This window comes from Bombyx mori, chromosome 22 (genome assembly GCF_030269925.1).
Source record: "Bombyx mori chromosome 22, ASM3026992v2".
Classification (NCBI taxonomy): Eukaryota; Metazoa; Arthropoda; class Insecta; order Lepidoptera; family Bombycidae; genus Bombyx; species Bombyx mori.
The window spans coordinates 16,920,451-16,947,756 of NC_085128.1; the positions used below are offsets into that span (position 1 = coordinate 16,920,451).

General features: G+C 37.8%; 1 protein-coding gene and 1 long non-coding RNA gene across 2 annotated transcripts in view; both read right to left on the reverse strand.

The window, feature by feature from the left end:
* NGR-A30 (neuropeptide receptor A30) overlaps positions 1–13,252 on the reverse strand; it is a 71,463-nt gene extending 58,211 nt beyond the window's left edge. Inside the window, 1 exon segment of the mRNA NM_001134274.2 lies at positions 12,993–13,252. The gene's annotated coding sequence lies outside the window, so the exon portion shown is untranslated.
* An 11,889-nt stretch (positions 13,253–25,141) lies between these two features.
* On the reverse strand, positions 25,142–27,048 carry LOC134201009 (uncharacterized). Its single transcript, XR_009976159.1, has 2 exons — positions 27,007–27,048; positions 25,142–25,266 (listed from the first exon to the last, which is right to left on the reverse strand). It is a non-coding gene; the product is annotated as an uncharacterized LOC134201009 (long non-coding RNA).
* Between the last annotated feature and the right edge of the window lie 258 nt (positions 27,049–27,306).

The following is a 27,306-nucleotide window of genomic DNA, read 5'->3' on the forward strand; positions in this document are numbered from 1 at the left end:
ATACACGGCACTTTACCTAAATGATTTTAAAATAGAGTTTTGATTTAGACACGCTACGGGTTTGTTTAAACTAAAACAAAATCACACTTCGCTGTGACTATCGCGATGTATTCAATCGAAATAAAAATATTTTTTGGCATTATTGGTCCGTTACCAGCTGCCACATATCACTATCTGAAGATTGACTTTCATTTTAAGCCACTTTCAGACTACGCTATAATATAATAGCATATACTTATAGTATATAGCTCATAGCACAACAATATCGCGCACCATACATTGTTATGGACACGTACACACTGTACTGTCCTATATATTATTGGCTAAGTATAGGTTGCTATACTATATGACACTATATTATAGCGTAGTCTGAAAGCAGCTTTAGTGAGTGATCGAATTTTGATTCACGTAATTTAAAAGTTTAAATCCTCACGTAAGTTTTATGAAAAATTTCTCAAGCGGAATTCTAACTTGAATGCTTCGTAAGATTTTCTGCCATGTCGCTTCTAACAAAGATAAATTGTCTTTTTCAATTGTAGCGAATTGTCTTCGCCGACCAGCGGAAACATTGCATTGTGCAAGATCTACACATACTGATATATTATGTATGTAAAATAAAAACCTTCACTGGTGGTAGGACCTCTTGTGAGTTCGCACAGGTAGGTACCACCGCCCCACCTATTTCTGCCGTGAAGCAATAATGCGTTTCGGTTTGAAGGGTGGGGCAGCCGTTGTAACTATACTGAGATCTTAGAACTTATATCTCAAGGTGTGTGGCGCATTTACGCTGTAGATGTCTATGGGCTCCAGTAACCACTTAACACCAGGTGGGCTGTGAGCTCGTCCAAACATCAAAGCAATAAAAAAAAAATAATAATAATACGACCTTTATCCTTATAAATAAATAGTAACGTTCACGCTAATGTTCTAAATTCTCTATATTCACTGATAGCTGAATATTTAGATTCATATTATATATTAGGTTTTCTTCTTCTTAATGCTATTAAATTTTTTGCCGTAGCTGGGTGAATGCGCTCACGATCCACCTGGTATTAAGCAGGTACCTGAGTCCAGAGGTATCACAACGTCAATATCGCTACCTATTTTGACAGCTTCGCCGAAGAAATGGGTAGGTATGCAGTACGTACGGAAGTCGTCGTGGCCTAATTAATAAGACGTCCGGTGCATTCGTGTTGAGCGATGCACCAGTGTTCGAATCCCGCAGGCGGGTACCAATTTTTCTTATGAAATACGTACTCAACAAATGTTCACGATTGACTTCCACGGTGAAAGAACAACATCGTGTAATAAAAATCAAACCCGCAAAATTATAATTTGCGTAGTTATTGGTGGTAGGACCTTTTGTGAGTTCGCGTGGGTAGGTACCACCACCCTGCCTATTTCTACCGTGAAATAGTAATGCGTTTCGGTTTGAAGGATGGGGCAGCGGTTGTAACTATACTGAGACCTTAGAACTTATATCTTAAGGTGGGTGGCGCATTTACGTTGTAGATGTTTATGGACTCCAGTAACCACTTAACACCAGGTGGGCTGTGAGCTCCCATCTAAGCAATAAAAAATATTAACAAAAAAACATACTATTACCTGTGCGATCTCGCCATACGACCTATCACCGTTAACGTATATAATGCGAAAAACTTAGATAATCCAACTATAGTTTTTTGTTCGAAAACACAAAAAAAGTTCGATGAAAGTTATGAAAATTCAATCCGAATATATTTCGTTTGCGACACAAAAAAGTATAAGGATAATTAAGCCGAAGGAAAGTTACGAAATTGGGTTTCTTTCTCATCCCTATCTCATTGTGTTCGGGTTACTAGGGTTTTTTTTTAAAGGTCGTTTAGGGTGTAACGGTTTCAAGGTCCATCTGTGTGTGATGTAGCTACCAGAGCTCCAAATATATTGTAATAATTGTCAACGCCTCGCGACCCACTGAGTTTCTTGCCGGATCTACTCAGTGGGTCGCGATTCCGATCCGGTGGTAGATTCAGCAAAGCACCACTCTTGCTAGTGCAGATGTTTTTTTTTAATTTTTTAATTATTGAGCTGGGTGGACGAGCTCACAACCCATCTTGGTTACTGGAGCTCACAGACATCTACAACGTTAATGCCGCCACCCATCTTTGAGACATGAATTGTAAGCTCTCATATTAAGCAGTACAACAGCAGCCCCGGCCTTCAAACCGTAACGCATTACTGCTTCACGGCAGAAATAGGCAGGGTGGTGGTACCTACTCGTGCGGACTCACAAGACGTCCCACCACCAGTAGCTAATATGTTAGCTAATTCTCAAAGGCCGGGCTCCGTGCGCTTGCCTACCTGTTTAGACGATCCGGATTATTTCCTCGAGGCTACAGATGATTTTCCTATTCCTACCTAAGCTTATAGTTTTGCTTGCTTATAGTTTACAACATGTAGGTGAGCTCTCGGGGCTCAAAGCTGGAGGCGTTGCTAACACTAGCCCGAGCAAGAGTGCTTTACCGATGATTAGATACGAAAAATATATGTAATTGATTGTACAACAGCTGTCCTACCCTCGCAGCTAATAAGGCTCGATGAAAGCACTTAATAATTTAATTATTATACCTTCATAATATTCAATTAATTAAACAGCCCTAAGCACAGTTTAATTTGAAATTTATTTGGAACGAAATTAACACGTTTCACAAAAATAATTTTTGTTTTAATTTAATCAGTGATGATGTACTCGTAATTATTTGCTTTGCGATCTTTTGTTAAGCTATTGGATAGCTTTTAGTGCGGGCTTTGAGCGCGGTGACCGTATCAGGAAATTCCATAACGAAAATTAAACCTAACACCCCCTACTCTACCTACCATGTAGCTCGCATTCAACACATTCACACGTTGCGTTTGTGTAGTGTTTGTGAATAAACGCGCGGCGTGACGTCGCACTACATAAGCATCATGAAAAGGCTGCCCAACTGTCTCTCGCACGGTCTAGCTTATGAGTGTGAAGGGGGGACAGTTAATGTTTTGCTTTTGTTAATGTTTATAAATATAGCGTGGTCTTGTTTTATTATTGTTTTAATATTAAATTATTATTGTCTAATTATAGTTGCCTTTACATCTGATCAAGAGATATGGGTAACTAGAGCGAAGCCTAGCGAAATACAATCACCATGTATCTTGCCTTTTAAAATATAACCCTAAACAAGTATTAACCGCTGAATCATCTTATCCATTTGTAGAATGAAATGTTTAAGCTCACCATCTAAATTAAGTAAATTTCAAAATTACGTCACCTAATATAATGTGTTCACAAAACAGTATTATTTTATATTCTATTCTAGTTTGTGATTTTTAATGGAGTAACCACCTAATCAGTATGTACTTGATTATTTTTATCATATGTAGAAATTGGTTAGTACTCGCTTAACAAGAGTTCGGATCTCGTGACATGAATAATGATAAAGGTTTGAGTCTCAACCTGACATATGAAAAAGCTATTGAAGTTAAGTACCATCATTACCCATGTCAATGATGATGTCGATTCAATGCTGACAGACTTGACCGTGAACACACCTAAATACACTTCACGTCGCGTCCATATTGCTTATAAAATAAATATGGGCTTTCTAACCTTTATTGCTGACGAATGAAGTCACAATTTCCGCTAAAACTACAAATATCTAAATATATTGGGGCTGATATAATAGTCGATAATGGCTGATGCGGCAGTTAATGAATTTGGTTTTTTTTTTCGATTATTGAAGTTAATCGCAGCAAAATTTACTAATTAGAGGGTATACAATTTATAATTACGTGTCATCAGTTGAATTAAGATTTCCTTGTTAGTGTGGTTTGAATTTTACTGAAAACTGGGAATAGTAGTAATCTTGTACCCACAGACATTCAAATAGTTTCAACAATCCAGCTACCCTAAGCGAATTTGGCGCCTAACTTTTCACTTGTTCTAATTTTGAATTTTCAGTCAAGATAAATACAACCAGAATTCAGTATTCAAATTTTATTTATTTAGGTCTTGTATCTAGTCACTGAGCAGATAAATGCCTATTTAAAAGCTTCTGATAGCTATAGAGTGATACCGAAAGCTTTTGTAGGAAAGTCTGTATAACATTTTAGTCAATTAATAATTTATTTCGTATTTATTAATATTAATGCTATAAAACGTATTCGACTATATTTCATTATTTTATGTATCTATTGTCTTATAATTTACTTATCTTTAAAATATGTCTTTCTTTGGCTTGGTGGCAGAAAAGTCATTAATGAATGAAGTTCGCAGTTCATACTCTTCAATATAAATGTTTTTCTGTGTACAATGAACAATAAAAAAAAATGTTTACTAGAAATTTTTTATTTCTGATTAATTCGTAAATCCTACATCTTAGTGTCAGCTCAATTACATGATCTGTCAGCTAGTGTATATCAAATTTTTACCGATACTAATAGGATCCAAGTAACTAGAAAACGAAAAAATGGAAGTTGATGGTACAAAGAGCCACGAAGAGCTTTCAGGGACACGACTTTCAGCAATGAAGTATGCGACTAAGAAGAAGAACTATCCAATAATTTCTGAATTTCATATAAATGATACAGTCATAGCAAAACCCGGTCGGATTTTACTAATAAAATGAAACAGTTCACCCTTGAATATTTTCAAAGGATGACTCGGTAAACTTTCCATATACAAATGTAGGCTTTCGCACTCCGAAAACAAACTGGGGCGTGTGATCGCGGACGTGGACAAAACAGATATGGCGCCGAAACCATAACGGGTGACTGGCTCGCAAAAAAATTATAGTCAACCCAACCTCGTGGTCGTCCTGGAGCAGCTTTCGTAAGTAATTCGTGAAAATTATGTTCTGGCTGACAGATTTCATTGAATCAGGCCATTTGATATTTTTGGATAATTCAAAGAAACTGTATTAACCTAAGGTTTTTTTATTGCCCTTGTAAGCAGACGAGCATACGGGCCACCTGATGGTGAGTGGTTACCGTCGCCCATGGACTTCAGCAATATCAGGGGCAGAGCCAAGCCGCTGCCTACCCCTTCATACTCTCCACAAGCTTCATTTGAAGAAGGACATGTCATAGCGCTCGGGAAACACCGTGGAAGGGAGCTCATTCCATGGCCGGATGGTACGTGGCAAGAAAGACCTCTGGAAACGCACTGTCGATGAACGCAGCGGATCCAGATAATATGGATGAACTCTGCTCCGATAGCGGAAGGTGCGATGATAAAAAGGAGATGAGGGGATCATCTCAAACAATTCGTCAGAGCACTCCCCATGTAGGAATCAATCAATAAAATATATTTCTGAGACTTAGAAAACAGTTATTTATTGTACGCCATTGAAACCAGCCCCCCCTCCATGGAGTATAATACGGATGAAAGGCTCTAATTAGATGAGTATTTGATCAATTTTAACATGTATACAACATTGCTAGAGTACAACAATTCTTCAAAGTTTGAAAGGATTTTTCGATTATTTTCGATCATTCAGAGCTATGAACCAGTTTGGTTGTAACCATGGTATTGCTGACAGTACCGTTGCTCGTGGCACAACTAAAACAGGTTCACAGTCCACATCATGGCTATCCAAGCGCATAGACATGACAACATGAATGTCTGGTAAAGTTATGAAGTCAATATTGTATTGAATAATTATTGCCTTCCCTTCACACTAGAACGAAAATTACGGGGTAAAAATAGCATGAATAGTGGTACCTACGCATGCGGGCTTACAATACATAATATCACCGCTAAAGGTCAATTGGCGACGGCAGTACCCTGGTTTAGTACACAGAAAATCCTGCCGCACGTATTTCTCAGTGAATCCTTTATCTGCCTTTTACGAAACCCTGCAGGAAGAGATGGTAACGCGTTAGTCGTTACTTTTAACACATCACATGCATGAAATTTGCATGTTGGCTGATACGTTTGTATTGTAGGCAATAAAAAAAGGTTGATCGCAGCCAGCACCTATTGAACCCGACCATACTAGCGGAATACAAATGTGACCTTAAATTCGTAACTCAAGACAATGTCACAATGGGAAATGTGGTTCTAATTGTTTCTATTATAAGCTTCTATTATAGGCTTCATATGAACCATGGCATTGTTGCCTATTAAGTCGGCTTACGGAAGATAGTTTTACGTGATAACGTCAGTAAGAAAACCATTCGAACTGCTAGCTCTGACATCACGTGAGAAGAGAAATAAAAGTCACAAGCCAACGCTTGTATCGATCATGCCTCTCTATTGCTTGTTCCGCGCTCTTGCTTGCATACTCAGGCTCAGACGGAACGTGACACTTTTTCGTACATGCAGCCGGTGTTCATCGACGTATAAAGACGTTATCACTCCAACGTTCTCCGGAAGCGTCATAAGTACCAACGAAGTACAAAATAATTTCTAAAGAGTCGCCAGTGAAACTTGGTTGGTAGGCATCGGCTTGGCTCTGCACCTGGCATTGCTGAAGTCCATGGGCGACGGTAACCACTCACCATCCGGTGGGCCGTATACACGTCAGCCTACAAGGTCAATAAAAAAAAAACTAGACACTTTAACTTTTATTGAATCATGGTGGGGACCTGTTAGAAATAACAAATCGCGAAGAAAAGTATATTTGTTTTCATACCTCATACAGCCCCATATTATTTTATCTGCCCCACCTATAATATTATCATGGCAATTGGTTAGAATTTATTTCGGTCCCCTCCCTCTATTTGATTTAATACTACACCTTGTCGAGTTCCCCATTCATGAATCATCAAATAAATCCAATTCGAGTTATTTATTTCTATAATATCAGTAAATTTACCTAAATACAATGAAGGAAACGGTATATTGCTGATAACAAAATTGGAATTTTGAATGAAACTCACAAGGCACGCTATTGATTTTGCAATGCTCGACTGCCAGTTATTTTTAGTTTTTTTTGTAAAGAAAGGGAACACATAAGTAACTTTAAAACAGCTAAGACACACAGACAGTCAGATAGTTTTATCATTTTAGACGCGTGTGTCGTTTAAATCTCAACAAAGCTCCTAAACTACTTATCGTGGTAAGATGTCATTTAAAAGGGTAAGTCTCTTCAATCAACGTCACAAGAGATTACGATAAGGATTTCAGAAAACCTAGAAACCTAATAATTCGTTTAAGGGTAGACCAAGCTTTTTTATATTTTTAGATAAGCTAACTGTCTACCTGATTTTAAGTAGTTACCAGAGTCTGTAGATACCATCTTTGAAAAATCTTAGTCTCTGAATGAAAGATATAATTATTTTGCGGTTGGATAGTAGTTAGCACTATACATACTACCAGCAGTATCTAATACTGTTCCCACAAGGCGTAGCATAAAATAATCATTTAGTACTTTTTCTGGTTCTTACTTGAGGTTGGAGGATACAGCCCATGTGGACCTCACATCCCTACTATTTATTGGTAAACAAAAATTATTGCAATTCATTTTTCTATTGATGCCGAACCGTATAAATCGTAAAGTGATTTCGAAATACCGGTTTCCGTCAGGCGAATTCATTTATCATTTTAGGGCAAACGAAATTAGCGGAAAAGTCCACTGTCATCGGAAAAGCATGCAAAAGCGTGTGAAGGGACAAGTGGCGTGCGCAAAAAGGGATCCTGCAAAAGTACGGACACGGCATTAACGAATATGATATTATTATATTATGAATTTAGTATTATGAAGGTTGGCTTATTTTCAAATCTTCGTACAGATTCTGTCTTTATTATGTTATTATAAAAGGATTACAGTTTTATGAGTATGATTCCGTAGTTCTTGAAACTGGAGTTAATACTTGACCTAGTTACAGCTGAAATCATATTGCTTATTTCTGGTACAAACTAACTAAGCATTCAGGTTTTAAATTAGTATAGAATATTCAATTGTTAATAACGTGTGCGATAATGTGTCATATAGTGGCCGTATGATATATCTATATATTAATACGTGAAGCAAAAACTTTGTATCCCTTTTTACGAAAATTGCGCGAACGGAGGAGTATGAAATTTTCCACACTTATAGAGAATATAGAGAAGAAGTGCACAATGCTAATGTTTTTTTTAAAATAATGCATAAAAGATACATTAAATCAATAAAGAAAACATTACACACACTACATACCACGTATTTGACGCACACACGCATGCATACTATTTATTTTGTTCTTGGCGTCTGTTGTCAAATTGAGAATTGATTAAATATTGTTTGTCTTTGTTAATACTTTTTATAGCGTTGTCTTGGCGAAATTTGTGATTATATAAAATACAATCATAATAGTGTACAAACTTACAATTCCCATTAATTATAGTCGAATTTCGACTACTGCGGGACCTCTAGTTTAATTTAAAACATGACTTGAAAGTTTGCTTGAGAAAAAAAATAGATAAAGCAGTAGAGACACCTTGCATTGTGCAATGTGAATCCGTGCAGCATAAGTAAACTTAAATGTCCAGTTTATATGAACTGAGGTGTATTTTATTCTATGCGTACCGTACGTCAAAATAATGCGGTAGGCAGCGGCTTGGCTCTGCCCCTGGCATTGCTGAAGTCCATGGGCGACCACTCCCCATCAGGTGGGCCGTATGCTCGTCTGCCTACAAGGGCAATAAAAAATTTTAAGCTGTCAAAATATCCTGTTGCCCAGTCTCAATGGCATTTGACATTTACAAACCTAATCTAATTGAATTTAGCTTTAGTCCAACCTAAATCCACATAACATTAAAAAACCAATAACCGTGTTATTAGCCTAATAATGCCCTAATTTAATTCATAATGTAATTCTACTGTGAACTTTAGCTCCTAATACGTTATTTGATTAATTCGATTTTCGATACATTAGTAACACTTAAACGATTTGGAAGAAATTTGTAGATAATAGAAAAATTGTTAATGGTTATTAAATATTGTCGAATACTACACGCAATGGGCATGAGTGCTCTGTGTGATAAAGGTTGACGGCTATCAAACAAATCATGCCTTCCTGTCAACATAAAACCGAATAATGGCTTCGAAGCTATATTTATTTAGTAAAAGTTTCACTGGCGACTCTTTACAAATTATTTTGTACTTCGTTGGTACTTTTGACGCTTCCGGAGTTCTAGCTACTGGAGCACATGGATACAATAATTAGTTTTATTAAAACGATAAAAAAAAATTAAAAATAATTAGAAGAACCTTGAGTAATTACTGGTGGTAGGACCTGTTGTGAGTCCGCGCGGGTAGGTACCACCGCCCTGCCTATTTCTGCCGTGAAGCAGTAATGCGTTTCGGTTTGAAGGACGGGGCAGCCGTTGTAACTATACTGAGACCTTAGAACTTATATCTCAAGGTGGGTGGCGTATTTACGTTGTAGATATCTATGGGCTCCAGTAACCACTTAACACCAGGTGGGCTGCGAGCTCATCCACCCATTTAAGCAATAAAAAAAAAGTAATTAAATCACAATATCAATTAGATTGATTTAGTCTTCTCATTGGAATGCATTATTATTTGTCGTTCAAAATAAGACGAACGGTAAACTCCTGCTTAACTTAAGACACGCAAAAAAAAACACTTAAAATTCATATCTTTTTATGATAACAATATGAAAGGCCGTTCGCCAATGGCCATTTGGACTAGAGAATAGTCCAGTTAATTCACAAATAGTCATGCTAATGTGACAGTGTAGATCTTTTATGGCCAAATTATGGAAAATTGGCCTGAAGCCAGTTTCCATTGAACGCTGACGGTCAGAGATTACGTTCCGAATATTAGAATTCTGATTACCGCGGAACTTGTTTTAGTTATTTTTTTTAGCGTAGACGTTAAAGACGTGGATATCATGATCTCTTACGACATGGCTGAAAACCCATTTTAATTTATTTACAATCGTGTATTATATGTATTGCAATAGTTTCATGACTTCATCTTCTTTCATCTTCAATGTTAGACCTTATTTTTGGGAAAGATTACACCTTAGTATATTTACTGTTCAACATTTAGGAGATGTTAATCTTAAACACTAGTCAATAAATTTGACGTTAAGTTATTTTCAGAAGAACTAAGACATATATAATCTAGAATCAATAACGATAAAGTTTAACGTATAAAACCAAATCAGTGATTTAATTTGACTAGAGGTCCCACAGTAGTCGAAATTCGACTATAATTAATTGGAATTGTAAGTTTGTACACATACTAATATTATCACAAATTTCGCCAAGGCTACACTATAAAAAAATATTAACAAAGACAAACAATATTTAATCTCAATTTGACAACAGACGTCAAGAACAAAAGTTTGACAATTATTAAATATGCATGCGTGTGTGCGTCAAATACATGGTATGTGGTGTGTGTAATGTTTTCTTTATTGATTTAATGTATCTTTTATGCATTATTTTAAAAAAATATTAGCATTGTGCACTTCTTCTCTATATTCTCTATAAGTGTGGAAAATTTCATACTCCTCCGTCCGCGCAATTTTCGTAAAAAGGGATACAAAGTTTTTGCTTCACGTATTAATATATAGATTAAAGTCACGAATGACGTTTTAATATAATTTTTTATGAAATTAAAATGTTCGACTTGAATAGGATGTGTATTCATTCTTAATAAGACCTTATGTTGTGGTCGACATTTTTTGTAGACTCCTAGAATAAATGAATTTTACTTCTTAGGAATAATCCAATTCGATTTGTCGAGCGATCGACGCCGTTTGCCTGTAAACAGCTAAATTTGTTATATCGATGGCAGCATTGAATACGTAAAGTTTCCCAGACCTAAAAATTATTCTCCTATATTTTGTAAGCGTTCATACAATAAGGAAGAAGCTGTAACAAATTTTTAGCGTCTGTAACATCAATTACTAACAAATATAATAAAGTTAAAGTCTTATTCACTCATAGACAGCGGATACAATCGGTTGAGGAAAAAAAATATACATAGGTGTATGCGACGGTAGAATTTTGAAGAAAGATGCTCCTTGAAAACTTTCGAACGACAAGGATGCTAATTACTATACCCATATTCGAATATTTAAAATAAAACTGATTGTGATTTATAGATTTTAATTTTTTTTTATTAAATCTATTTTATCTACTGGTGGTAGGACCTCTTGTGAGTCCGCACGGGTATGTACCACCTCCCTGCCTATTTCTGCCGTGAAGCAGTAATGCGTTTCGGTTTGGAGCGTGGGACAGCCGTTGTAACTATATAAAGACCTTAGAACTTATATCTCAAGATGCGTGGCACATTTACGTTGTAGATGTCTATGGGCTCCAGTAAAGACCTAACACCAGGTGGGCTGTGAGCTCATCCACTCATCTAAGCAATAAAAAAAAAACTGGCAAATAATTTTAAGGGACAGTTTTAAAAACCAGTGAAATGGAAAGAAGATTTGGCTGTGCGGCTTAATATGGGACCACCCCGTCTCATCCCGTGGATATCATAGAAGGATATCATTTCTAAGCATTTACTTTCTGAGCTATTGTGAGGATACCATCATCCGGTCAATTTGCGACAATTGACAATTCGACCTCACGCCTCTGTGTAGGTAGGTATTAACGTTGTGATATCTGTGGCCTCCGTAACCATTTACCATCGAGTGACCCATGTATTGATACTACGTAGCCGAAATATAGAAAACTGAATCGGTACTATCTTCTGAATTACTTTAACCTTCCAATCTGATATTTGATAAATGAATGGTAAATGAGTCGACTATTATCAAAGGCGGCAATCTGACTTTTGGACAATGATTGGTAAATCAGAAAAACGAATTATTGACTTTGTATTCCATTGGCAGTCACAAAACTCTTCGGAACGACATCTTAGATAAATAACAGGTTAACTATTAACCTTTATTTAATGCAGGTTTTGAACCGTATTCTTTGAAGGAGACGATTATATTCAAATAAATCTGTATTGACATATCAATAAATTTTTTTTGTCCAAATGTACAGATTGCCGCCTTTGATAATAGACGACTCAAATATCAATTTGCAGACATGTACATAAATAGATAACAAAATATGGTTATACTAATTAATTTCAAAATATATTTTTTTGTGAAGTCGTCGTGGCCTATATGATAAGACGTCCGTTGCATTCGTATGTAGCGATGCACCGGTGTTCAAATCCCGCAGGCGGGCACCAATTTTTCTAATGAAATACGTACTTAACAAATGCTCACGATTGATTTCCACGGTGAAGGAATAACATCGTGTAATAAAAATCAAACCCGCAAAATTATAATTTGCGTAATTACTGGTGGTAGGACCTCTTATTAGTCCGCACAGGTAGGTACCACCGCCCTGCCTATTTCTGCCGTGAAGCAGTAATGCGTTTCGGTTTGGAGGGTGGGGCAGCCGTTGTGACTATACCTGAGACCTTAGAACTTATATCTGAAGGTGTGTGGCGCATATACGTTGTAGATGTCTATGGGCTCCAGTAACCACTGAACACCAGGTGGGCTGTGAGCTCGTCCACACATCTAAGCAATAAAAAAAAAAAATCGTTAAAGTTTTATGAATATTAGTTTCTTAAGATTAGAATATTTATAGTTTTCATGAAAAAGTAAACTTTAAGTAGGTACCATCATGTATTGCGTTTAGAATGAGAATAATATTATATACATTTTAACAACAATAAGTTTAGATTATTTTAAGCATTTTAAGTTTATTTTTTTAAGTCTTAATTTTATTTTACGATAGTAAAAAGCGTGTTCTTTATTAATTAAACCTGGTAGTGTCCCTGTGATTGCCAGTGTCTATGGATCACGTTAACCGCTTACCACCAAGTGAGCCAATTGCTGTTCTACCATCGACGGCGATAAATAAACACTACAACATAAATATTCCCTTTTAACAACAAGCCGTAGTTATGATTTATATCCTTAAAGTTATAAAAGCTTTTACAGCTTTTAAAGCCTACGACTTTCCTGCGAAGTACTTTCAAAATCAAGTTAACGCTCTAACTTACAATATTAACAGCTCTGCGACTTTTCTCGAGTTTTCTTTATCGCCCAAAAACTTTTCTCATTGTCCGTCACAATAAACACTTAATATTGCTACAATTAATTATTAAGTTAATTTATTTATGCAGGAGCATAATGCTCATTGTTGAATATTTAGTTAAGCACGAAAATTGAGTGGTCACGATTACGCGTGTAACACGAGCTTTTTCGAGACAAGCTTTCCCGACGAAAGCGTCCGACGCCCGCGAAAGCCTCGCATTGAATCGCTCGGCAACTGACTACTGAATGAAATATCACGCAAGCTTCGGACGCTTACATTTCATGAAATTCTCTCTCAAGCATTGGTCGTGCAAGACAATTCAGTTTTGAATACAAAATATTTATTTAGGGTGATTTGAGAAAAATGATGGAGTTTTTGTGAAATAATGATTAATAATAATCGAATTATGCTATTAAATAAATTAACGAAAACAACTTTTTTTTTAATTGCCGAGGTGTGTGGACGAGCTCACGGCCGTCTGATGTTAAGTGGTTACAGGAGCCCATAGACATCTACAACGTAAATGCCGCCACCTACCTTGAGAAATGAGTTCTAAACACTCAGTATAGTTAGTCTCACAGTATACTCGTAGTTATTATTAAAAAATGTATTTCAAATATTTTCCTTTTTTTATAATAAGCGCATGATAGTGCCTAACAGCCTGGCCACGGGACATTCGCCGATGCGAATATTCGCGCGGTGCGAACGGCGAAGCGTCTAGCGACTAAAACAAGCGCATAGAAATGTACCTAACAAGCCACGCGCACCGGCGACCGGCGAAGCGACCGGCGAAATGTACCGAGCGAATCGCGCGATGCGGCGGGCGAGCAAAACAAATGCATGAATACGGACGGCGCGAGCCACGGAGTCGAGCGGTAGTCGCGGCGAATAGTGCAGTGATTAAATGAGTTTAGTTGTTTTCGCCGCGAAAAATTAACGCCGAAATTTTTATATTTTTTATTTATTTTTTATTTTATATTTTTAAAGTCGTCGTGGCCTAACGGACGTCCGGTGCAATCGTGTTGAGCGATGCACCGGTGTTCGAATATCAGGCGGGTACCAATTTTTGTAATGAAATACGTACTCAACAACACTCAACGTTCACGATTGATTTCCACGGTGAAGGAATAACATCGTGTGATAAAAATGAAATCTTCAAAATAATAATTTGCGTAATTACTGGTGGTAGGACCTCTTGTGAGTCTACACGGGTGGGTACTACCACCCTGCCTATTTCTGCCGTGAAGTAGTAATGCGTTTCGGTTTGAAGGGTGAGGCAGCCATTATAACTATACTTGAGACCTTAGAACTTATATCTCAAGGTGGGTGGCGCATTTACGTTGTGGATGTCTATGGGCTCCAGTAACCACTTAACACAAGGTGGGCTGTGAGCTCGTCCACCCATCTAAGCAATAAAAAAATAAAATAGCTGAAATACTAGCTAGACCAGCTATTTGGAAGTCTAGCCACCCAAAGTATTTCTCGTACTTCTTGTGGAATTCTCCATCTATAGGTATACTCCGATTCTTATTCAAATCATGTACTTCACAATCTTTTCCAAATAATAGGTCCTGAACCAAAAAACTATTAATTTGTAAGCAATATCGAGATAATTTCGATATAGACATTTCGCTGTCGGACTTCCTTACTAGTCGCGGCGGCGAACGTGAGTACCCGTGGCCTGCAAACGGTGCTGCGCGAATGGTCGCCTCGCCCACCGCTTCGCTGTTCGCACCGCCGATCCCCGTGGCCAGGCCGTACGTGCCCATCTGGTGTTAAGTGAGTATCATAGACACGTACCACCTACGTTGAGATATGATGTCTATATGAAGTCTATGTTTCAATAATATAATGTATAATATAACGGCTCTCCCAACTATCCTTTTTTTATAATAAGCGCATGATAGTGCCTAACAGCCTGGCCACGGGACATTCGCCGATGCGAATATTCGCGCGGTGCGAACGGCGAAGCGTCTAGCGACTAAAACAAGCGCATAGAAATGTACCTAACAAGCCACGCGCACCGGCGACCGGCGAAGCGACCGGCGAAATGTACCGAGCGAATCGCGCGATGCGGCGGGCGAGCAAAACAAATGCATGAATACGGACGGCGCGAGCCACGGAGTCGAGCGGTAGTCGCGGCGAATAGTGCAGTGATTAAATGAGTTTAGTTGTTTTCGCCGCGAAAAATTAACGCCGAAATTTTTATATTTTTTATTTATTTTTTATTTTATATTTTTAAAGTCGTCGTGGCCTAACGGACGTCCGGTGCAATCGTGTTGAGCGATGCACCGGTGTTCGAATATCAGGCGGGTACCAATTTTTGTAATGAAATACGTACTCAACAACACTCAACGTTCACGATTGATTTCCACGGTGAAGGAATAACATCGTGTGATAAAAATGAAATCTTCAAAATAATAATTTGCGTAATTACTGGTGGTAGGACCTCTTGTGAGTCTACACGGGTGGGTACTACCACCCTGCCTATTTCTGCCGTGAAGTAGTAATGCGTTTCGGTTTGAAGGGTGAGGCAGCCATTATAACTATACTTGAGACCTTAGAACTTATATCTCAAGGTGGGTGGCGCATTTACGTTGTGGATGTCTATGGGCTCCAGTAACCACTTAACACAAGGTGAGCTGTGAGCTCGTCCACCCATCTAAGCAATAAAAAAATAAAATAGCTGAAATACTAGCTAGACCAGCTATTTGGAAGTCTAGCCACCCAAAGTATTTCTCGTACTTCTTGTGGAATTCTCCATCTATAGGTATACTCCGATTCTTATTCAAATCATGTACTTCACAATCTTTTCCAAATAATAGGTCCTGAACCAAAAAACTATTAATTTGTAAGCAATATCGAGATAATTTCGATATAGACATTTCGCTGTCGGACTTCCTTACTAGTCGCGGCGGCGAACGTGAGTACCCGTGGCCTGCAAACGGTGCTGCGCGAATGGTCGCCTCGCCCACCGCTTCGCTGTTCGCACCGCCGATCCCCGTGGCCAGGCCGTAAGTGCCCATCTGGTGTTAAGTGAGTATCATAGACACGTACCACCTACGTTGAGATATGATGTCTATATGTAGTCTATGTTTCAATAGTATAATGTATAATAATATAACGACTCTCCCAACTTTTAAGCCGGAACGCATTACTGCATCGCGGTAGGACTGGGAAGGTTTAATGGTACCAATCCAAACATATTCTAGAAAATACTAAATAATGGTCTGTATTTTAAAAAAAAACGTCTTTCCATTATGAAGTAAATAATAAAAATCCCCTATTAGTTATAATGGAACAATTAATTGATCGCTTCATTAATCTTATTGTTAGTAACTCAGGCATAAATACAAACAAACGATCTACAATATATTTTTTCGTTAATAACTCGCTATCAAGTACTTCTTAACAGAAATAATAACTCTATAGCGAAATTGTACTATATTAGGTCGACTTTCACAATCTTATTAGATCTTAAGATATATACAACATATCGATTCTAATCATTGCACGAGTGTACGCTTTCGCAAAGGGTTCCGTCGAAATGTAATTAACTTTAGGCTGGTGGGGACTTAACCCTCAAGCCGGCTTTGAACCGTAATCATAGATTAAAACTGACCTGACAGTTCCAGCGATGGTCAACGAATCGACTCATTAAGGAACCGAAAAAGTTACGCGAGAACTAAAGCGGCCCTTTGATGTTTGGTGGTTCTTCATTATTACTGTGGTTTATTTAGGATTGAACTTTACAGTATAACAGTATCGGATTTATCGGATATAATTATTTCAATCAAAAAGTATTTATTTTATTAATAAATAAAAAAATCTGACGTTATTTTTCTTATTTTTTTTTTATTGCTTAAATGGGTGGACGAGCTCACAGCCCATCCGGTGTTAAGTGATTACGGGAGCCCATAGACATCTACAACGTAAATGCGCCACCCGCCTTGAGATATAAGTTATAAGGTCTCAGTATACAACGGCTACTCCACCCTTCAAACCGAAACGCATTACTGCTTCACGGCATAAATGGGCAGGTTGGTGGTACCTACCCGTGCGGACTCAAAAGAGGTCCTACCGCTAGTAAGTTTCATTACATTAACATTACAAATAATATTCATTGATAAAGACGATTCTCAAAATAATTATATTCTTAAAATTAGGAGCTAAAGAGCTGTTGCTCATCAGGCGAGTCTCTGAATGTGATGAGTTGATCCATAAATGACACAATTTTGCGGGCTTACTATGAAGGACCCTTTATCTTGGCATAGCAATTACATTTTCAATAAACTGCATTCAATCAATATTAATTTCTCTTGGCAACGAGATAACAATTACTATTAATATACAGTTTAGATTGATAATTAATTATATTGTTGTTAACGTTGGCATGGATCTATAAATATTCTAATATTCTTGAGCCATATGCCACAGACTAGTCTGGCATAATCGTTTAAATATCTATGTCACAGATTAGTCCAAAGAAATGTGTCTAGCCTTTGGTGCACGAATATAGTGGGCAGTTGCTCTAAAGCCTTCCCTTAACTAAAACCTGTGGCAAAAACTATAGCAGCATAATTGTATTGTTTTTTTAAGAATAAGGGATTACTGGGGGCCCGGTGGCCTCTCCAGTTTCACTAGGATAGGTGGGCGAGCAAAAGCTCAACCTGGAGAGGTGGGATTTGTTAGTAGCTGCCCGAGCGCCTCCAAAGTAGGCCTAATCACTCAAACACAACTGCTTCGCGAATGAATCTACTACCGGATCCGAATCGCGACCCGCTGAGAAAATCCGGCGAGAAAGTCTATGGGCTGATGCTTAGGTCAGTTTGCACGTCGAACTCTTTGCTGAGTTCGACGAGTACGGTTACCGGGGTCCCTAAGTTTGCTCCTAGAGTTAGCTTAGCTTAGCTTAGCTGAAGTCGTCTAATGCAAGGGTTATTGGATGGCTAGGGCGTCGACGGTGACTGGCTCTTGCGTGATCAGGATTCGGGGAGCATAATAGTAGAATCGGCTGGCTTACTATTTCGACTCTAAGGAGACTATGCAGTTCAATTAAATACAAAAGATTTTCAAAATATATCCGTAATAATTCTATGTGATCGTATTGTAAAATATTCAAAATGGAGATATAATTCAGAAATGTCAGCAGACTCATCGATATTCAGGTAATCGGTTCATTCTGAAGTGGAATGAATTGGACTTTTGCCCAGAGCTCGCTGGTCTTTGATTTTGGCTGTTTTGCATTAATGGCTTTCTCGGTAGCGCATGGATATTCGATTCAGAATGTGATCGCGTTGTGCCAGATCTAGCCGCATTTTTACACAAATTTCAAAGAAATGCAATCGTTGGATTACGTTCGATTTTCTGACTGTAGTAATAGCTACGTTCGTACACTCAATCTCACGGATCTCAATTTAGACTTTAGACCTACATATACTGCATATTAGCATAACTAGTTTTTATTTTCATTGTTAGAACGAAGTTCCTTATGGGAAGATGCGGAGGGGTACCCTAACCGGGAAAAAACGTCCGTAACGTAAGATTTTTATTATTTATGTATAGTTTTAGTATGATGGCTATACAGTGTCTAATTTATAGTCTACGTGATGACGGTTATTATTATGATTTATTATAAATAGCTGTTTCTTTGTATATTATTATTATATATTTTTTATAAATCATTGTGAATAAAATAAAGTTGATAACTTTGTAAAGTAGTTTTTATGTATTTTTATCAATAAAAAAATCATAATAAAAAATGTATACCCGAATAATTATTTTCTTTATACCTCGAATAGAACTTAAAATTAATATTTTTATCATGAGGAACTTCGTTCCTATCCGGTGTCCCACGACACCACACATCTTTTTTGATTTTTATAGCACTAGATGGGGAGATAAGATGTTTAAAATAGTTCTGTAATTTAATTAGCATAACATTTCACTTGACAGAGTGGTACCGACTTGTTTTGAGTTTGTTACTGATTAGTAAGAAAAAGATGAGGAGACAAGCTCTCGACCCACTTGATGTTAAATGACATAAAATTTATTTCGAAGCTCCGTCAAGACGCTTCCAAGTATCCTTTTTTAAAATTCAGGGATCAATTTTATTTTGAAGGAACAATTAAATAAAAACAATTTTGCCTCAATTTTTTTACTGCATTAAAACCTATTATAATTTGACCATTCGACTTTCTATCTCTATTGTTGAAATTTTGCATTTATTAATAAAAACAGTAACCACATTATGCTTATTAGTCTCGGTAAGTTTTTTATATCTTATCTAAAACTAGCTGACCCGGCAGACTTCGTAGTGGCTGAATCGATAAATAAAAGACCTAAACTTTTACATAAAATAAACTTTAAACAAACAAAAGAAATCCGTCCTGAAAAGAAAAACAAAATTGTTATTTTTATTTAATTCCGAGCATTTTCATGTTATCTGCCTTTTGAACCTTCTTTAGACTTCCACAAATAATTGAAGACCAAAATTAGCTAAATCGGTCGAACCGTTCTCGAGTTTTAGCCAGACTAACGAACAGCAATTCATTTTTATGTATATAGATAACTTAGATACAATTTTGATGAATCGGTTCTGCATAAAAACGTCCGAATACATTGCTACAAACAAGTATCAATCAATTTTCACATAATATTCAATTTTGCGTCGTGTCGAAAGGCACATCGAGATTCCGACCCGAATTCTATACGTGACCCAATTTAATGAACGAACTAAGAGCAATGCGTTTATTTATGCCTATTAACAATATGTAATAACGCAACGTTTATCTGTTAGTAAGTTTATATAAATAAATAATATCATCTTATCATTTTATTATAATAATACGTAAAGCAAAAACTTTGTACCCCTTTTTACGAAAATTGCGCGGACGGAGGAGTATGAAATTTTCTCACACTCATAGACAATATAGAGAAGGAGTGTACAATGCTAATATTTTTTTAAAATAATAAGATACTTTAAATCAATAAAGAAAACATTACACACACTACATACCATGCATAATATATGTCGTCGTGGCCTAAAGGATAAGACGTCCGGTGCAATCGTATGTAACGATGCAACGGTGTTCGAATCCCGCCGGCGGGTACCAATTTTTCTATTGAAATACGTACTTAACAAATGTTCACGATTGACTTCCACGGTGAAGGAATAACATCGTGTAATAAAGTCAAACCCGCAGAATTATAATTTGCGTAATTACTGGTGGTAGGACCTCTTGTTTTATTAACAGTGCATTTAAAGCACATATCTTCTTCTAAAAGTCAATAGGTTTTAGAATGAAATACTTCTCGCATTGTTTTTGAACTATATTTAGTACTTGAAACGACATTTGGAAAGTGTGTTTGTTAGCTTGGCAAAGATCTTAGCATTGCATCATATTATGTACATGAGCATCAATCACTACCAAGTATAGAGCGAGCGGAGTGCTCATTTTCATTCACTTTGTGATATCTATTGACCACACTGAACGGGAACTCATTCACACATCGGCATCGAGCACACCAAAACCCCATTGTTCTGTTATCTTATCTTATCTTATAACGGCTCCAACGATTTTCATAAAATTTAGTATATAGGGGATTTCGGGGGCGATAAATCGATCTAGCTCCGATTTATTTTCAGAAAATGTTGTCAATAATCCACTCTTCCTGACATCTATTGGCGAATAATAATACTATTTTTCTTAATTGAGGGCAACTAACCGCTTTAAAGACACAACAAGATGGCGTTATCGAAAAAAAAAACCGAGCAAAGCTCGGTCATCATTAGGTTCATATTAAAATTTTTAACCTTTTTGGCTGCACGAATTGACGCTCCGACGTTCGGTTTAAGTGGAGTGTGTGCGTTAATAATTAATGTATGGAATGTATATACATCATTTCTTTACGCACTAACTTGTTCAGCTTTTTCTCGTAGACGTGGACTTCAGTTGCTGTGAGTGGCTGTACTTTTCACTACTTGACGACGGAGTTTATCGCGAACATGTGAGACTACTTTGCGGAGTAATTTATTTTATTCAACGATTTAAATGGTTTTACACTTACTTCTTTCTACTTTTATTTATTTATTTTTTATTGCTCAGATGGGTGGACGAGCTCATAGCCCACCTGGTGTTAAGTGGTTACTGAAGCCCATAGACATCTACAATGTAAACGCGCCACCCACCTTGAGATATAAGTTCTAAGGTCTCAGTATAGTTACAACGGCTACCCTACCCTTCAAACCGAAACGCATTACTGCTTCACGGCAGAAATAGGCAGGGTGGTGGTACCTACCCGCGCGGACTCACAAGAGGTCCTACCACCAGTAAGAACTTCAGCGATAATTTTATTAACTCTCATTCTCTAACACAGAAGGATAATTTTATATTGTTGTTTGTCTTTTCATTTGTAGTCCATGCGTATCCGGGTGTAAGCAATACTAACATCATCATCATTTATAGTTCTCAGCGGTCATTTGCTGGGTAAAACCCTATCCTAATATAAGCCACCGAGCCCAGACTCCGACTACTGCTAGTACTACTAATTAAGTTCAGATTAGTTCGGTTGCTGTGCAAATATGACCACAAATACGAAGGTAATAAAGATTTATAAAATGGATAGATTAAAAATAAAATTAATAAAGAACAACATCATCCAACATCCACATTTTAATAAGAAAAATAATATTAACATAATATTAAAAGTAACGCCTACGTCCTACAAGTTCTTTTGAGTTTTGCGTTTTCATTAACAAAATTATCCGCAGTAGACGGAGATTAAAATAGAGATTAAAGCATATATATCTTTATTGAAGTAAAATTTAATTAACCGTTATAAATATACCTGAGCATGGTATGCCTAGGTATATATTGTACTAGCCGTACTCGCCCGCTTCGCTGCATGTTTAAAACTAACATTATTATTTATTGTCATTATTTTTAGGGAGTCCAACTAACTTAATCTACTCTTTTTTCTTTTTTTTTAATTGCTTAGTTGGGTGGACGAGCTCACAGCCCACCTGGTGTTAGGTGGTTACTGGAGCCCATAGACATCCACAACGTAAATGCGCCACCCACCTTGAGATACAAGTTCTAAGGTCTCAAGTATAGTTACAACGGCTGCCCCACCCTTCAAACCGAAACGCATTACTGCTTCACGGCAGAAATAGGCAGGGTGGTGGTACCCACCCGCGCGGACTCACAAGAGGTCCTACCACCAGTAAAAATAAACTCTAAACCACTCATATAAATATTAGCCTATCAATGGATAGGCTTAATGAAGTACATGTTTTTTCTACATGGATACCAAGTTTCAAGTCAATCGGATGCATGGTTCAGTAGTGATAACGGAACATCCGTAAAAACCACTGTAGATTCATAATTATATTAGTATATAAGTAGATATATGTATGACGTGTAGGCTGACGTATTGCAAGCCTGCATGTGTAGTTGGCACCACTCTGCCTATTTACGCCGTGAAACAGTCATGCTTTTTGGTTTGAGTATTAAGCGGTAGGCAGCGGCTTGGCTCTGCCCTTGGCATTGCTGAAGTCCATGGGCGACGGTAACCACTCACCATCAGGTGGGCCGTATGCTCGAAAGGCAATAAAAAAAAAAAACATGATAGCTGTTATAAAATGCAATTGAGAATTCGAACTCATGTCAAGGCTTCTACTGCTCAACGTACGTGTGTGCTCTGGTCTCTAGGAAATGAAACCCGCATTTCCCACTAGTGAGATTTCAATGTCATACCTCAAGGTGGGTGACGCCATTGGGATGTCTTTCAGCTTTCGGAACCTCACAGGTGGAATGCCAGTCATCGACAGCCGTCGCTCATAGACATTAGCAATGCTAGCCCAGTCCATACTGTACCTACTGTTGAGGACTGTCCTCAACTGAGGCTTAGTACGAAGAAGGCTGTGTCAAGTGAAAGCTTTTTAGCACTCGGGAAATACCACGGACAACTTTTCATTCCAAAGTAGATAGTATGTGGCAGAAAAGATCTTTTTTTTATGAATTAGAGATTACTGGTGGTCCAGAGGTCTTTTTAGTTTCACCAGATCAGGTGGGCGAACAAAGGCTCAGTCAAGAGGGGTGGGATTTGCCAACAATTGCCCGAGCGCCTCCAAAAGAGACGTGACAACTCAAGAGCTACTGCTTCACGATTGAATCTACTACCGGATCAGAATCAGGACCCGCTAAGAAGATCCGGCGAGAAATTCAGCGGGCTGATGCATGGGTTAGGTTGCACTTCGAACTCTTTGCCGAGTTCGACGAGTAGGGTTGCCGGGGTCCCTAAGCCTACTCCTAGTGTTAAAGCTGAAGGCGTCTAATGCAAGAGTTATTTGATCTGATGGATTCGTAAGGACGTGGGAAAAGATCTCTAGAAACGCACAGCGGATGAACACAGTAGTACTATATAGTATGGATGAGCTCTGCTCTGGTGGCGGCCGGTGCGATATGTAGGGGAGATGAAAGTATAATCTCTAGCAATTCCTTCGAGCATATTTTCCAACTTTCAAATCCCCATGCATGACTGCTTGGCGATATAGCTTTAAGGTATATAGGTCTATAGGTGACATCTACCTGTGCGGATCCGCAACATTCTCTTTTTTTTATTGCTTAGATGGGTGAACGAGCTTATAGCCCACCTGGTCTTAAGTAGTTACTGGAGCCCATAGATATCTACAATGTATATGCGCCACCCACCTCGAGATATAAGTTCTAAGGTCTCAATTATAGTTACAATAGCTGCCCCGCCCTTTAAACCTTACTCTCTACTTAATGGAATATCTATTTCCGATATATGATGTAATCTGTTTAGTACATCTAAGTTTGAGCACGCATTTGTGTAAATTAGTTCGTACTTGTGACATAAAGCGCGTATTTTATTTACTAATAAAGCCAGTTGCTATGTACAGTAATTAATTAATGAGAAATAAAATGTGCTCGCGAAAGCTTTTTCGTACTTTCAAGGGCATTTTGGTAGGCACTGATATTGGGTAGATCGTTTGGAACCTCTGACTTTGCGGAGAGACTTCAGTTCTTTCTGTATTTTGTACCGTATGTTTCATGGGGAGTGCTCTGAGGAGTTGTTTAAGATGATTCCATCATCTCATTTTTACCATCGCACCCCCTCGCCACCAGAGTAGAGTGTATCCATACTACCTGGAGCAACTGCGTTCATCCAAAGTGCGTTTACAACGCTTTTTTTTATTATTGCTTAGATGAATGGACGAGCTCGCAGCCCACCTGATGTTAAGTGGTTACTGGAGCCCATAAACATCTACAACGTAAATGCGCCACCCACCTCGAGATATAAGTTCTAAGGCCTCAGTATAGTTACAACGGCTAACCCACCCTTCAACCGAAACGCATTACTGCTTCACGGCGAAAATAGGCGGGGTGGTGGTACCTACCCGTGTGAACTCCCAAGAGGTCCTACCACCAGTGACGTATGCGTACGTCCTTCTACAATTTGAGTACACCGCGTCTTTAGACCACGATTACTTGTAGTACCGATCAATTTTTTAAACATAGTACAATCAAGAAATGATAAGTGACGTCAAAGTAGATTTAACAAAAGGGTGTTTTTTATAGTGTACATAAAGGAAGAGTGTGGTCACGGGTTCATTTAAAAGAAAAACTTTACTGCTCAGTCATCTCGTGTCAATAATGCAGACCCTAATCTTGTATGTCTAATCAGTTACATGTTAAACAGAAATTAACCTTTTTTTATTATTATTCTCTCCTATTACCCTCTGCTGGGGTGTAGGGCTCGAATCAAATTTTTCCATTTATATCGGTCTTGGGCAGTCTGTTCTAGCTCCTCCCACGTCATGCCCAAGACCCCTAGCTCCTGCTCCACCGAGCGACGCCAAGTTGTTCTGGGGCGGCCTCTCTTCCTTTTGCCAGACACTTTCCAGGTCAGTGCTCTCTTTGATAGGTGGGTATCGGGCTTTCTCAAAGTGTGACCAATCCAAATCGAAATTAACCTTAGTGATCAAAAAACATTCCAAATCTGCAGTAAATAGCAATGGGAAAGGTCTGTTAAGGTCTACATTAATAATTACCTCATAGTCGTTTTATCTAGTCAAGGCAATCAAGCTTACATGAAAACCGAAAAACTGTATTATATTTCACCAAAAACACGATAAGTGGGTTACCGATAAATGTATAACGGGGGCACCTTCATCTATCTTCACAAACGTCACTCTGTCGTCGGGTCCGATTCTGAAAGTAAACAAACCGAATTAGTCCACAGACTACGAGGAAATCATTGATTCCGGTTCGAAGGGTGGGCTAGATGTTATACAATAAAGTTGGCACTTCGACCTCATGACTCAAGGTCTATGAGATATCACCACAAAACACCAGCACTCCAAGTTTGTCTACGTAATGCAATAAAAAAGTCGTAAAGCATTAACGGACTTTCCTGTGTCCATTTTTGTTTTGAAAATCAAACATAAAATAACAGCGAATTTAAATCTTAACTTTGCAGTTATCACGGTTGAATTTTATTATCACCTAAATATAACTGCAGCATGTTCACATAATATATTATTATATGTTCAATGGTTCAGTAATAACGTGAGAAGCTTCCTCCTTATATTTTTGATACCACTTGATTTGAAACTGCGCTTTATTGATTCCTCCAGTAGGTTTTGAAGTCGTCGTGGCCTAACGGATAAGACGTCCGGTGCATTCGTGTTGAGCGATGCACCGGTGTACGAATCCCGCAGGCGGGTACCAATTTTTCTAATGAAATACCTACTCAACAAATGTTCACGATTGATTTCCACGGTGAAGGAATAATATCGTGTAATAAAAATGAAACCCGCAAAATTATAATTTGCGTAATTACTGGTGGTAGGACCTCTTGTGAGTCCGCACGGGTAGGTACCACCACCCTGCCTATTTCTGCCGTGAAGCAGTAATGCGTTTCGGTTTGAAGGGTGGGGCAGCCGTTGTAACTATAATTGAGACCTTAGAACTTATATCTCAAGGTGGGTGGCGCATTTACGTTGTAGATGTCTATGGGCTCCAGTAACCACTTAACACCAGGTGGGCTGTGAGCTCGTCCACTCATATAAGCAATAAAAAAATGGGTCCTTTTTAATTTGAAATTTTTTGGTTGATTAAACCCAAAACCGTTTGTGTAACTATGAATCACAAATCCAAGATGGTACTACTTCTGTGATATCCTTAGCAGTATTATCTGCAGGCTATTTTCCTATTGTCTATTCCACACACATTCTGAGGCCACTGGGATTAAAAACACCATTTTTGGAGACTAACGGTTTATTCGAAAGCCTTTCTAGCTTGATTAGGATAAGTAATACTACCATTGTACCTCTTTCTGCCTTCAAGTAAATTACCTAACTTAATCAGGGTGGGCAATAGTAACAACTGAAGATCAGGACAAATCAGATCGGGCTGATCCAATTGATCGTGTTTTCTAAAAAAAACTTGTTCAACAAAAAAAAATTCAAGCCTTATGATTCAAAATACCTTGGCTAACACAAAACACGTCAAACATCACATTTACAGTCAACGCACTTGTTGGCATCGGTCGCTATAAGCTTCAGTTTTTCGGCGACATCCCCAGTTTTATGAGTCTTAAAACTTGGCTGTTTACTGTCTATTAGTTGGTAGTCGGCGAATCTTGTCGGTTGTAAAACATGTTCGAATCTCATATAAAAGTTACAAACTCATCAACGCCCACAAAGAATTGAGGTGGATTTTGGTGTCTTACTTAATCACGAAAAAGTTAAAAACGTTTAGAAACTATTATCTATATGTTAAGCAAAAACTTTGTATCCCTTTTTACGAAAATTGCGCCGACGGAGGAGTATGAAATTTTCCACACTTATAGAGAATATAGAGAAGAAGTGCACAATGCTAATATTTTTTTTAAATAATGCATAAAAGATACATTAAATCAATAAAGAAAACATTACACACACTACATACCATTTATTTGAAGAACACACGCATGCATACTTTTATTGTCAAACTTTTGTTCTTGACGTCTGTGGTCAAATTGAGAATAGATTAAATATTGATTGTCTTTATTAATATTTTTTTATAGACTAGTTTGACGAAATTTGTGATTATAGAAGTATAAAATACAATCATAATAGTGTACAAACTTACAATTCCAATTAATTATAGTCGAATTTCGACTACTGCGGGACCTCTAGTTACAATTAGACTTAGAATATTGTAGTGTCAAATTCTGAGACAATGAAAGCTGTAATAAGTACAACTTTT